Source organism: Melanerpes formicivorus, unplaced genomic scaffold, assembly GCF_026170545.1.
Source record: "Melanerpes formicivorus ecotype bairdi unplaced genomic scaffold, bMelFor1.0.p_v2 SCAF_213, whole genome shotgun sequence".
Classification (NCBI taxonomy): domain Eukaryota; kingdom Metazoa; phylum Chordata; class Aves; order Piciformes; family Picidae; genus Melanerpes; species Melanerpes formicivorus.
The window spans coordinates 77505-88576 of record NW_027142565.1 but is presented as its reverse complement, the minus strand read 5'-3'; positions in this window follow the sequence as shown (position 1 = coordinate 88576).

The window sequence follows — 11072 nt, the reverse complement described above, 5'->3', positions numbered from 1 at the left end:
CCCAGGTGGCATGTCAGTTTTGTAGGTGTTAACTGAGTTTTGAAATGGTTAGGACTCCAGTTAGCTGAGAAGGCCATGTTTGGTTCTGTTGTATAAATAAGGAGGCAACGAAGGAGATAAATAAGCTTCTACGAAGACAGTGCAGGTGTAAAGGGGGGGGAAGCAAAATTGCAGAGAAAGGATGATCCATTGTTCTGGCCTATTTTTAGCACTTCTAACCTTTCTCACAGCTGGCTTCTTGCTTTTCTTGCCAGCAGAAATGCATTCTCTTCGCTCCTTCATTTCACCATTCCCTCCTAGTGACCTTCTGTAACTGAAACTCAATTAATCTCCTAATAAAAGTTGACAGTAAGGAAACAAATCGCTTTGTCTTGGAGTGTTAGAAAGGATTTGTACAGCACTTGTCTTCCATTAAAGCAGCATTTGAGGAGTCCAGATGCCTTGCCATGAGCCCTCTCTCTGAATCTATTAACGACCTTAAAAACCAGAAAATAAGCTGATGAGAGGGAGTTTCTTTTTTGTCCCTAACACTGGGTGTTTCATTTCCCAGAGATTTATGTATCAATGTTCTTTGAGCCCATCTTTCACAACACATGCATATTTGATCATCCAGAGCGGGAGAGGGTGACTAATGATACAATCAGTGTTATAAATGGTGGGCACACTGAGAGGCACATCTACTTTGCACAAAACCTCTTCTGTTGCATTTGCAGCTCCTTCTTGCTGCAATCAGGGAGTGATTCTGTCTTGGCCTTTTTGAGATCCTTTCTAGCACCTCTCCCATCGTGCATCAAGCTTTCTGTGCACTTCTGGGCTAAATTTCTCGTTCATGACCTTCCTGAAACTTATGTCTATTTCTGTTACTGTGCTCATCTCAGCAGCTAAAGCAGTATTAGTTTGCATCTTTCATTTTTTTTTGTAAGGATTTGAGATTTGAGATTTGACTTGCCAGATCTTTACTGTCCTAAGAGCTTCATTAGATTCTGTTTAGCCTGGAGAAGAGGAGGCTCAGGGAAGACCTTATTGCTCTCTACAACTCCCTGAAGGGAGGCTGTGGTCAGGTGGGGGTTGGTCTCTTCTCCCAGGCAACCAGCACCAGAACAAGAGGACACAGTCTTAAGCTGTGCCAGGGGAAGTTTAGGCTGGAGGTGAGGAGAAAGTTCTTCCCAGCAAGAGTAATTGGCCATTGGAATGTGCTGCCAGGGAGGTGGTGGAGTCTCCGTCCCTGGAGGTGTTCAAGAGGGGATTGGATGTGGCACTTGGAGCCATGTTTTAGTAGTCATGAGGTGTTGGGCGGCAGGTTGGACTTGATGATCTCTGAGGTCTTTTCCAACCTTTTTGATTCTATGACTCTCCTACAGTGCTGTTGGAAGACAGTGAGGAGTAGAAGACGCATTAGAGGTGCTTCTTTTTCCTCCTAATGAAAAAATAGGAAAGCAACTAGGAGCCAGTCCAAAAAACCCTACTGTGAGTCTTTCTGTTGACATTCACAGATAGGGAACAGGCTCTTCTGTGTGGAGTGAATCCACTTTAGATTTTGCATGGGCTCAGAGGTGCCACTCTCTGAAGTATCTCTGTATCTCTTGCTGTATTAAAAACTTGGCCATCCAAACAGGTTACAAGTAGCTACCTGAAAACTAAGTTTCATTACAGCTATTTTATGGTTGTGCCAGGAAGGATTTAATAAGCAGTGTTAAAGCCAGCTGCAGAGTGGCCGTTTACTGTTCCTTTCTCTTGTGTGTATTCTTTAGATCTGTTCTTGTAAACATCAACAACTTCCAAGAAGATTTAGCAGGAGGACATTTGGTGTATACCTTGTCAATATCTTCTGGATAAAAAACAAACTGAGCTCTGCTGCCTCACAGGGATCTTCATGCAAGTGTTTCCTCTTCTGTTTCTTTCATTCCTGCCTTTCTCCACATAGAAAGCTGCTGTCTATACTTGCTTGCATCCTTCCAGCCTTCATGAGACTGGTCTCTTCCCCCTAACAATATTAGAAGTTCATCCATGCTGAGCATCAGAGTTGTTTGTTTCTTTGCCTGCAGTGGCAGGATTGGATCAATTACAGGGGCACCTTCCAGCCCAACTAATGGAATATCACAGTATCACAGTATCACTTAGGTTGGAAAGGACCTCGAGGATCATCAAGTCCAACCTATCAACACAGACCCCATGACTAGACCATGGCACCAAGTGCCACGTCCAATCTCCCCTTGAACGCCTCCAGGGTCGATGACTCAACCACCTCCCCGGGCAACCCGTTCCAATGACGAATGACTCGCTCGGTGAAGAACTTCCTCCTCACCTCGAGTCTGAACCTCCCATGGCGCAGCTTGAGACTGTGTCCTCTTGTTCTGGTGCTGGTTGCCTGTTTGATGTAACTAAGGTGAATTTTCATCTCCTGTTCTCTTATGCTAGTAATAGTTTATGACAACAGTGCTGTGGCTTTCACATTAGGGTAGTGTAACAGGGAAGTTTGCAGCTGGTTTCCTTTGGCGACCCAGCCTTGGGTGAAGACGGCAGATAATCTTCTCCCTGGTGAGCTGGTATTTGCTGATACTTCTAATTTATTTGCCTAGAGAACATTATACTTCTATAGTAACAAGTGAGCAACCCTTGAATGATCCTCTATATCATTAGCATCTCTAGATTATATTAAACCACAGTGTCCCAAAAGGAGAAAAGAAAATCTGTTGAGATATTTACCCTTTCAACTTCAGAAGTGTTATTGCTGTGCCAGAACAGCTCCATTCAACTGGTAGCATTGTTGCCTCTGGGCTGGGAGGTCAAATTTTGACTAGCATCATGGCTGAAGCATGCATCAAGGATGACACTGCAGCACAGTCATTAAAGAGGCTGTTCCTCTCTTGAGTTGGACTTGATGATCTCAAAGGCCTTTTCCAACCTGGTTAATTCTATTCTATTCTATTCTATTCTATTCTATTCTATTCTATTCTATTCTATTCTATTCTATTCTATTCTATTCTATTCTATTCTATTCTATTCTATTCTATTCCATTCCATTCCATTCCATTCCATTCCATTCCATTCCACTCCATTCCATTCCATTGGTGGCATTCCTTAGATGAGATGTTAAATCTGGCTCCCTTCAGCTCATCCCTCCTGACTGGGGAGGCAGAAGTTAAATATGTCATGACACTCTTTCCCTAAGATAATCTCAATGTCCTGGCCAATATTTCCTCTGAGTAGAAACTAGCTGTGATACATAAGGCAGAGGTAGTATGCTCTCCAAACAAGTGAATTGCTTCAGTTTGCCTTTTTACAGTTAATTTTCCTGACTGCTTTGTAATATTGTGCTATTAATCTTCCACTTTGATTTAAGAGGTGACCTGGGGAGTTAGGAGGGTTTTGCTTTTACAACCAAAGGCTTTTTTTGTTTTATTTAGAGTGCTGTGTTTTCATGGGGGCAACTTTTGTTGCTTTTCAAGACAAAGTCACTTGAAAGAGCTGCTGGGAGTGCATAGAAATGAAGATCACATCCTTCTGCACAGAGCACGAGAGCTGCTGAATGGGAGCAGGCAACATCCTGACTCTGTGACACCTCAGCAGGAGGGTTCAAGCAGAGGGCTTGGTGTTGAGCACATGGAGGGGGGAAAAAAAGGCATGTAGGTGGATGAATAGGTGCAGAGGAACAAAAAGTGCTCTCTGTTGCTCTTCAGAGCAATCATTTCATCACCCTGGATGAAGCACTCACTATATTCCTCCTTTCCATTATCATTTGTGCTGCAGCTTGCCTAGGCTCACGTGCAGAGCTCTAGATACCTGTGCCCTGAAGAGAACATGCTAGATACCATCTCTGCCTTCCAGTATTTGTGTTTTCTTGACTACCTAACAGTGTTTGTGCCATTCTGAGCTGCAGATCCCACCCAGCGTGCAGGCATGTGGAGAGAGGCATGTGGTGGAGCACATGAAGGGTGAATGCAGGTTTTTGGAAGCATCATGACAGGAGCTGCCAGGCTTTGAGTATTTTTGAAATTCAGGCCCACTTTTGGGTGCTAAGTACTCAAATGTCTGGCCAGGAATTCCTTTGAAAATCTGGCCCAGATTTTGCTGTCTAGGAGAAGAGAGCAAGTGCTACATCTGTACTTCCCAGCTGGGGAGGCAGACCACACTGGTGAAGCGAAGCAGAGGGTCCAGGGGGAAAAGTATAAATCTTTGTGATAGTCTTGAGTCCTACAGGTGCAGGCAGCCATCCTGCCTCTGAGAACTGACCAGGTTGGAAAAGACATCCGAGATCATTGAGTCAAACCTATCACCCAACACCATCTCATCAACTAAACCATGGCACCAAGTGCCTCATCCAGGCTCTTTCTAAACACCTCCAGTGATGGTGACTCTACCACCTCCTTGGGCATCCCATTCCAATGGCCAATCTCTCTTTCTAGGAAGAACTTCTTCCTAACATTCAGCCTAAACCTCCCCTGGTGCAGCTTTATTTATTTAGAATAAACCTTTATTTAGAATAAACCAAACCAGGTTGGAAAAGACCTTCAAGATCATTGTGTCCAACCCATCAACTAATCCAACCCACCTAAACAACTAACCCATGGCACCAAGCACCCCATCAAGTCTCCTCCGGAACACCTCCACTAATGGTGACTCCACCACCTCCTTGGGCAGCACATTCCAATGGGCAATCACTCTCTCTGTATAGAACTTCTTCCTAACATGCAACCTGAACCTCCCCTGGTGCAGCCTGAGACTGTGTCCTCTTGTTCTGGATCTGGCTGACTGGGAGAAGAGACCATCATCTGCCTGTCTACAGCCTCCCTTCAGGTAGTTGTAGAGAGCAATAAGGTCACCCCTGAGCCTCCACCTCTCCAGGCTGAGCAACCCCAGGGAGCAGTGGAATGGCTTCCCTGGTCTCTGACCAGGGGGATTTTCGTGTTGCTTGCTAATTGTAGATATCTGTTTTGATATTGTAAATCCTTCACATTTTGTCCATATTCATTGCATTCCCTTGGAGAGTGTAGTTTTTGCTTGTAAATACAGCTTCCATTTGCTTGTAATTGAGTTGGTCTGGCAAAGTTAGTGCTTGGGGGAATCTTCAACCCACCACACAGTGATAGCACTGGACACCTAAGTAATATGAGTGAAAATGAATCATTGCAGGGATGGGATTACACACGTTCAGAACAGAAGTTCCAGGTTTTGATGCCCCCCTTGAGTGAGTGGACCTTTTTTTTGTCTTTCTCAATAAATCTGTCAGGCTCTGGTGGCCGAGAAGGTCAATGGCATCCTGGCCTGCATCAGCAATAGTGTGGCCAGCAGGAACAGGGAAGTCATTGTGCCCCTGTACTCAGCACTGGTTAGGCCATACCTTGAGTCCTGTGTCCAGTCTGGAGCTCTTAATTTAAGAAGGATATTGAGATACCTGAACATGTCCAGAGAAGGGCAACGAAGCTGGGGAGAGGTCTGGAGCACAGCCCTGTGAGGAGAGGCTGAGGGAGCTGGGGTTGCTTAGCCTGGAGAAGAGGAGGCTGAGGGGAGACTTCATTGCTTTCTACAACTACCTGAAGGGAGGTTGTAGCCGGGAGGGAGTTGGTCTCTTCTCCCAGGCAATCAGCACCAGAACAAGAGGACACAGTCTCAAGCTGTACCAGGGGAAGTTTAGGCTGGAGGTGAGGAGAAAGTTCTTCCCAGAGAGAGTTGTTAGCCATTGGAATGTGCTGCCCAGGGAGGTGATGGAGTCACTGTCTCTGGAGGTGTTCAAAAAGGGATTGGACACAGCACTTTGTGCCATGATTTAGTTAGTCATGAGGTCTTGGGTGGCAGGTTGGACTTGATGATCTCTGAGGTCTTTTCCAGCCTTATTGATTCTATGATTCTACAAAAGCACCCTGCTGGGTTTTACTGTGTGATGCAATAGCAGAAGGCTGTAATGACAAATCAGAGGTTGTTCAGGAATGGTGAGTGACACAGGACGATTGTCACAGCCCTGATGTTGGGTGGAAAGTATCACTGTGTAACACTAATGCACTGGGGCATGTTAGATATTGGTCCTGTTCGCCCAGACAGCAACAAAATAGAACCAGAAGTGACAAAGGAGCTTGTTTCCTATCAAGACCAACCAACAATTACCACATTATTGCTGTGCTTTGTTTCTCTCATTTAAATGAGTGGTGGCAGCAGTTTACAGCAGAAATCAAAGGTGATTATTTTTCCATAGAGTTGTCAAGCAGGACATAAAGCCTCCTCCTACTGTCCTGACAAATGTGCTTACCACCATCAAAATCACCAGGAAAATTAGAAAGTATATTTTCTCCGGTAAATAAAAGGAGCTGAGCACAAAGGAGAAGGCCTTTGGTCATTGTGGCATTTAAGTGGTGTCTGATGGGATAATGCTATTACAGGGATTAAATTTACTGTTCAGGGTAGATGCTAATGTGTGTCTGTGCAGGTACATTATGGTTATATATGTGACAAGCACATACCCTTGACCATACTAATTCATTGCTGGCTACTAGTGAAGAGGACAAGAATCTGATGGAAATATCCAGCTTACTGACAGCAAAATCTAGGACAAAGCCATGCCTGTTTCACGTGGTGCTGTGTCAAGCTCATGCTAGAATAGCTCCTAGGTGCTTCATTTTGTTTAATTGCTTTGCTAATTTTCAAACTGAGGAATGGCTGGGATGGAAGTGAGCAAAGGGGTTGGACTGGGACAGGGCTGGGGAACCCACAGCCCCTCAGCCAGACCCAGGCTGCAATTTCAGATGGTACAGGCAGCAGCAGTGTGGGGTTTGGATTCTTTGTGAAGGGTTTAGTACTGAAAGGTAGCAAACTGATGGAAAGTAATAAAGTGTGTGTTGATACATGGGCCCCCAAAGGTGAAATTAAGGCTTCTCCAACCTTCTGCAGGAAAGCTGCCTGTTACTCTCCAAGTCTGAGACTAAGAAACTCCTACTTTGTAAATCCAGGGGCTTTGCAGTACAGTTCAGACCAAAGGTGGAGAGCAGGAGAACAGCAGCTGCTCACCCAACCTGGAGACACAGCTGCAGTGTGCTCAGACTCAGCGAGGTGAATGGATTTCTGTTCAGCAATGCAGCCGCGCATCTCCTCTGCAGAAACCTGCCTGCCTGATTACCCAGCCAAAGGGAATTGTGCTCCGAATCTCAGCGGAAGGATAGCAGCTCATGAAAAAAATATTTGAAAGAAACAGAAGCACAGACATTTGGGGACTGTGTACTTTGTGCCTGGATGATCCATACAGATGTGTCCACTCAGCAGATTTGTGGAAGAGCAGCACTTTGCACTACTTAAAATTTGCCCTGCATAGGGACATCATTCCAAAGGCTTGAATTTGTTGCCATTTAATCTGGGCATTAAGCCAAAACATCAGAGACTGGGAGTCATGTACCTAACTTAGAGGCAACAGCAACAAATGCTTTGAGAAGAAGATTAGGATAATTTTTTTTAAGGGTTAATTAACTTCTGGAGATTTGGGGTTTTGCTATGGAGGACTTCAAACTCTGACTCTTTGTCTCCAAAGGTGTGGGGATTGATCCCAAGCCTGGTAAATCACATATGAGGCAGAGGAGCTATATGTTGCTTAGGATGTTTTGCCAATTACTCTTCAGTGGAAGGAGAAGGCACTCTCAAGGATGAATGATCCCTTGAGATCCTGCAGAACCCCTGGAGACACTTTATTTGGCTCAGTGGCTCAGGGAGGTCTAGGGTAAGCAGGTGTCTAATTCCTAAAGCAGGGCAGCATCCACTCAGGTCAGCCTAGGACCCACTCTATCCTTGCAGCATGCAAGGTCTTGGGGAGCATTTGCTGCCATGCAAATGGAGGTTTGAATGGATAGGAAAGAAGTGGAAATAAATTACAAGCCTGCCCTAAAGTGTCCCTCTTCATCATAACTGAAGGCTGTCAGCCTCTGTCCCCTGTCAGCACCCTGCCCTTAATGTTGGTGCTTTTTTAGGAGCTTACTGGCAGCCCTCAGGGACTTGAAACTTCACAGAGCAAAGCCAGTTCCTGGATTGATGTTTTTGTTGCACATAGAACAAGAAGGCTATGTAAAAGGCTTTGGCTGTGTGTTCATCTCAGATGCACTCTCCTCTTGGATTAGACCAGGGGAGTTTTATCTCGGGCAGTCAGATAGCAAGTCTATTAAAACAGAGTGGACAAGGACACATAATTTGCTTAGTGCTGCAGTGAAGGGTGATGCTGTGAAGGCTCTGTCTCAGGTGATGAATGTTTCATGACCAAATCTCTGTAGAATGGGATGCTGACCACATAGCAAGTGGTTGAAAAGATTGCCCAGGTTTTCCTGGTTGTTTGCCCTGAGCTATGTGTTGCAAAGCACTGACAAGTGCAGCTGTGAGTTATAGGGCTGTTCTCTTGCTTTAAAAAGTGGCTTCTCTGACAAGGCTGCTCTCTCTACCAGAAACATGTGTTGTGCAGTCAAATTCTGCTCCACAGCCCCAGAATCATAATGCAGGTTCTAGTGAAGAAGTGCTAAATAGCCACTCATGCTCTACAGACTGCTTACTATTCAAAGAGGTGATAGAGGGGGGTCACATTTCAGGTTACTCCCAAAGACCAGCAAAGATGGAGACCCTCAAGTGAGCCTGGAAGCTCCAAGGATGTTCTCAGTGTAGGTGCAGAGAGCTGTCTGAAAGTGCCTCCTGGTTTTTTTTGACACAGGAAGACAGATGTGGATGTTAAAGGAAAGGTTTCTTGCCAGGAAGGATGTGAACAAAAACAGTGTAGGCTCCACAATCTAGACAAGATGTTTGATGCCAGTGAAATCATGCAGAAAAGTCTATCCACATAGACTGCAGTTTCAGGGGAATCCCAAGCTGGATCTGAACACCCAGAAGCAGTGTTGCAATGTCCCCTGGGCACTCTCAAGACTCTCATAGTCTATTTTTCAGTAGAGGCAATGAGCCTATACAAATCTCCTCATTAATCACCCTGCTTTGAGAGCAGGGGAGCAAGTGTGTTCACATCTAGTAAAGGTTCTTCTACCTGATGCTTTGTTGTGCCACATAGGCAGAACTCAGGTTTTAGCTTTTCTCCCACCTCCGTGTCTTTCCATGCACGCTGAGTGTGTTTGCCTTCTCCCACTCCAAGTGTATGCATAGTGCTGAGAGCTCAAAACATCCTGAGAGGACTCTGTGAGAGGAACTGTTGTGATGCTCAGTGGTGTATAGAGAGAATGGGTCATTACCTATGTTTCAGCAGAGGGGAAACTGGGGGTTCAGGAACCACAGCTATTTATTAAGGTCAGGCTGAGACCCAGTGTCCTCATTTGTTGGGCTGTCCTACCTTCTGCTAAGCAGCTGGTGACAAGGCATACTGTGGGGGACCCAGCAGATGGTATTGAGGAATGGTTCATAATGAGGCATGCAAGGAAGTGTGGGAAGTAGGTGCAATGGAGAATGCTGCCCAGATACTGCTGTGATACTCTCTTAAGTGCTAATATCAAACACGTAGCAAAAGACTCCATGTGCCTCTCCCCAGCCTTACACACAAGAGCCTTTGCTCTTCAAGGGATCCTCAGTTCTCTCCTCTAGTCTGTTTTTCTAGAGATTATATTGGAATGATTTAATTGGTTTTAATTAGCCCCAATGGGGCTGGGGGCACATCTGCCACTTGCCTGCAATATCATAATCAAAGAAGGGTCCACATTGTGGAGTATCAGATTTGCACTTGTCCTCACTGAAACAAGAGCAATTTCAACAGCTGAACCTCAGGGGAGAGCTCATCATCTAGCAAGCACCTGAGCACAGCTGTATCAGGTCTCTCTTGTCACTGCCTGGATGATTAGTGACATATCATTTGTTTGCTGCACAAAGCGTGCAAGTTGAGGGAACAAAGCTAGTAATTAGAGCAACACAGCTCAGCTGAGACGCATTCCGCCTGAGCATCCAAACTAAACACTTGGCTCTGCTCCTTTGGATGGCATTTCTCCTACGCCTACCCGAGAACAGCAACCAAGCCGATTCCAGGCCAGGGGAGAAGAGTAAAGGGGCTAACAAGGGACATCCCTTCACCTCACACTGCTCCTCAGTGGTTTAGTTCGGCATCCTAAATGAGAAGCTTGCAGGTATTCCGTGAAATGAACACGTACAGCTGCTTCAGCTACGCAACCTTAGCTTCTTGTGTGTGCCCAGATGAAGAACTCCCCATAAAGGCAGTCCTCAATCAGGAATTACAGTGAACACAGAGTTCTGAGAGGACTGTGAGCCCTGCAGTGTGCTCTGAGAAATATCTGTGTGGGGCTTGCATGAGCCAGTAGAGAGCCTGCAAAGCTCTAGAGGAGTAGTGCAATATTTCTAGCATCAGCCTGCCTTGGTTCAAACCAGATGCCCTTTATTTTGATTTTTCTCTGACAGCAGCCAAGTGCTCTGCTATTGCAGCAAGCTTTAACAAAGCCAACACTCCATCTGTGCAGGTAGATATTTGTCAGTGGCAGTCTAGATCTGAACTTTTTGCAGAAATCATATGGCCACCAAAACTGGGATCTCTTGAAGGGGCATAAAAAGCTTTGTGCTGGTTTTAGGCATTAACTGCATCTCTCTGGCATTAACTGCATCTCTCTTGCATTAGAGGGTTATTTGGAGAAGATGTTTTAGTATATGTGGCATATCCCAGATAAAAGACAAAATGTTCTGTCTGTTGCTGCTTTTAAGAGAGTCTCCTGCTCATGGATTAGAGCATGTTTAAATTTAGGTGAAAACAAAAATATCAGCTGTATTTAAAGGCATTGATGAGCAAATCAGAAAGTACCAGGCAGTACATGTTCCTTAAACAGTCAGCTGCCTCCCATCCTCTCAAAGCTCTTAATGAACATGGTAGATATGGTTCTTTAATGTGTAATTGTCATTTAATGTCACTGAAATGTTCACCAGGGGACCCAAATGACAACATGAGACCCAGCATGGACTCACCAAAGTTCCTTCATAGCCACCTGAAGGGTTGCCATAGCAAGATCTGCTCCAGTCTCTGCTAATTTGTTCAGGCTGTGTGTTGCTGGCTGTGCTGGGGCAGGGTAGGCTGAAGCAGGTATATCTGTGCATGATTTTAATGAGCAATTTGTGCA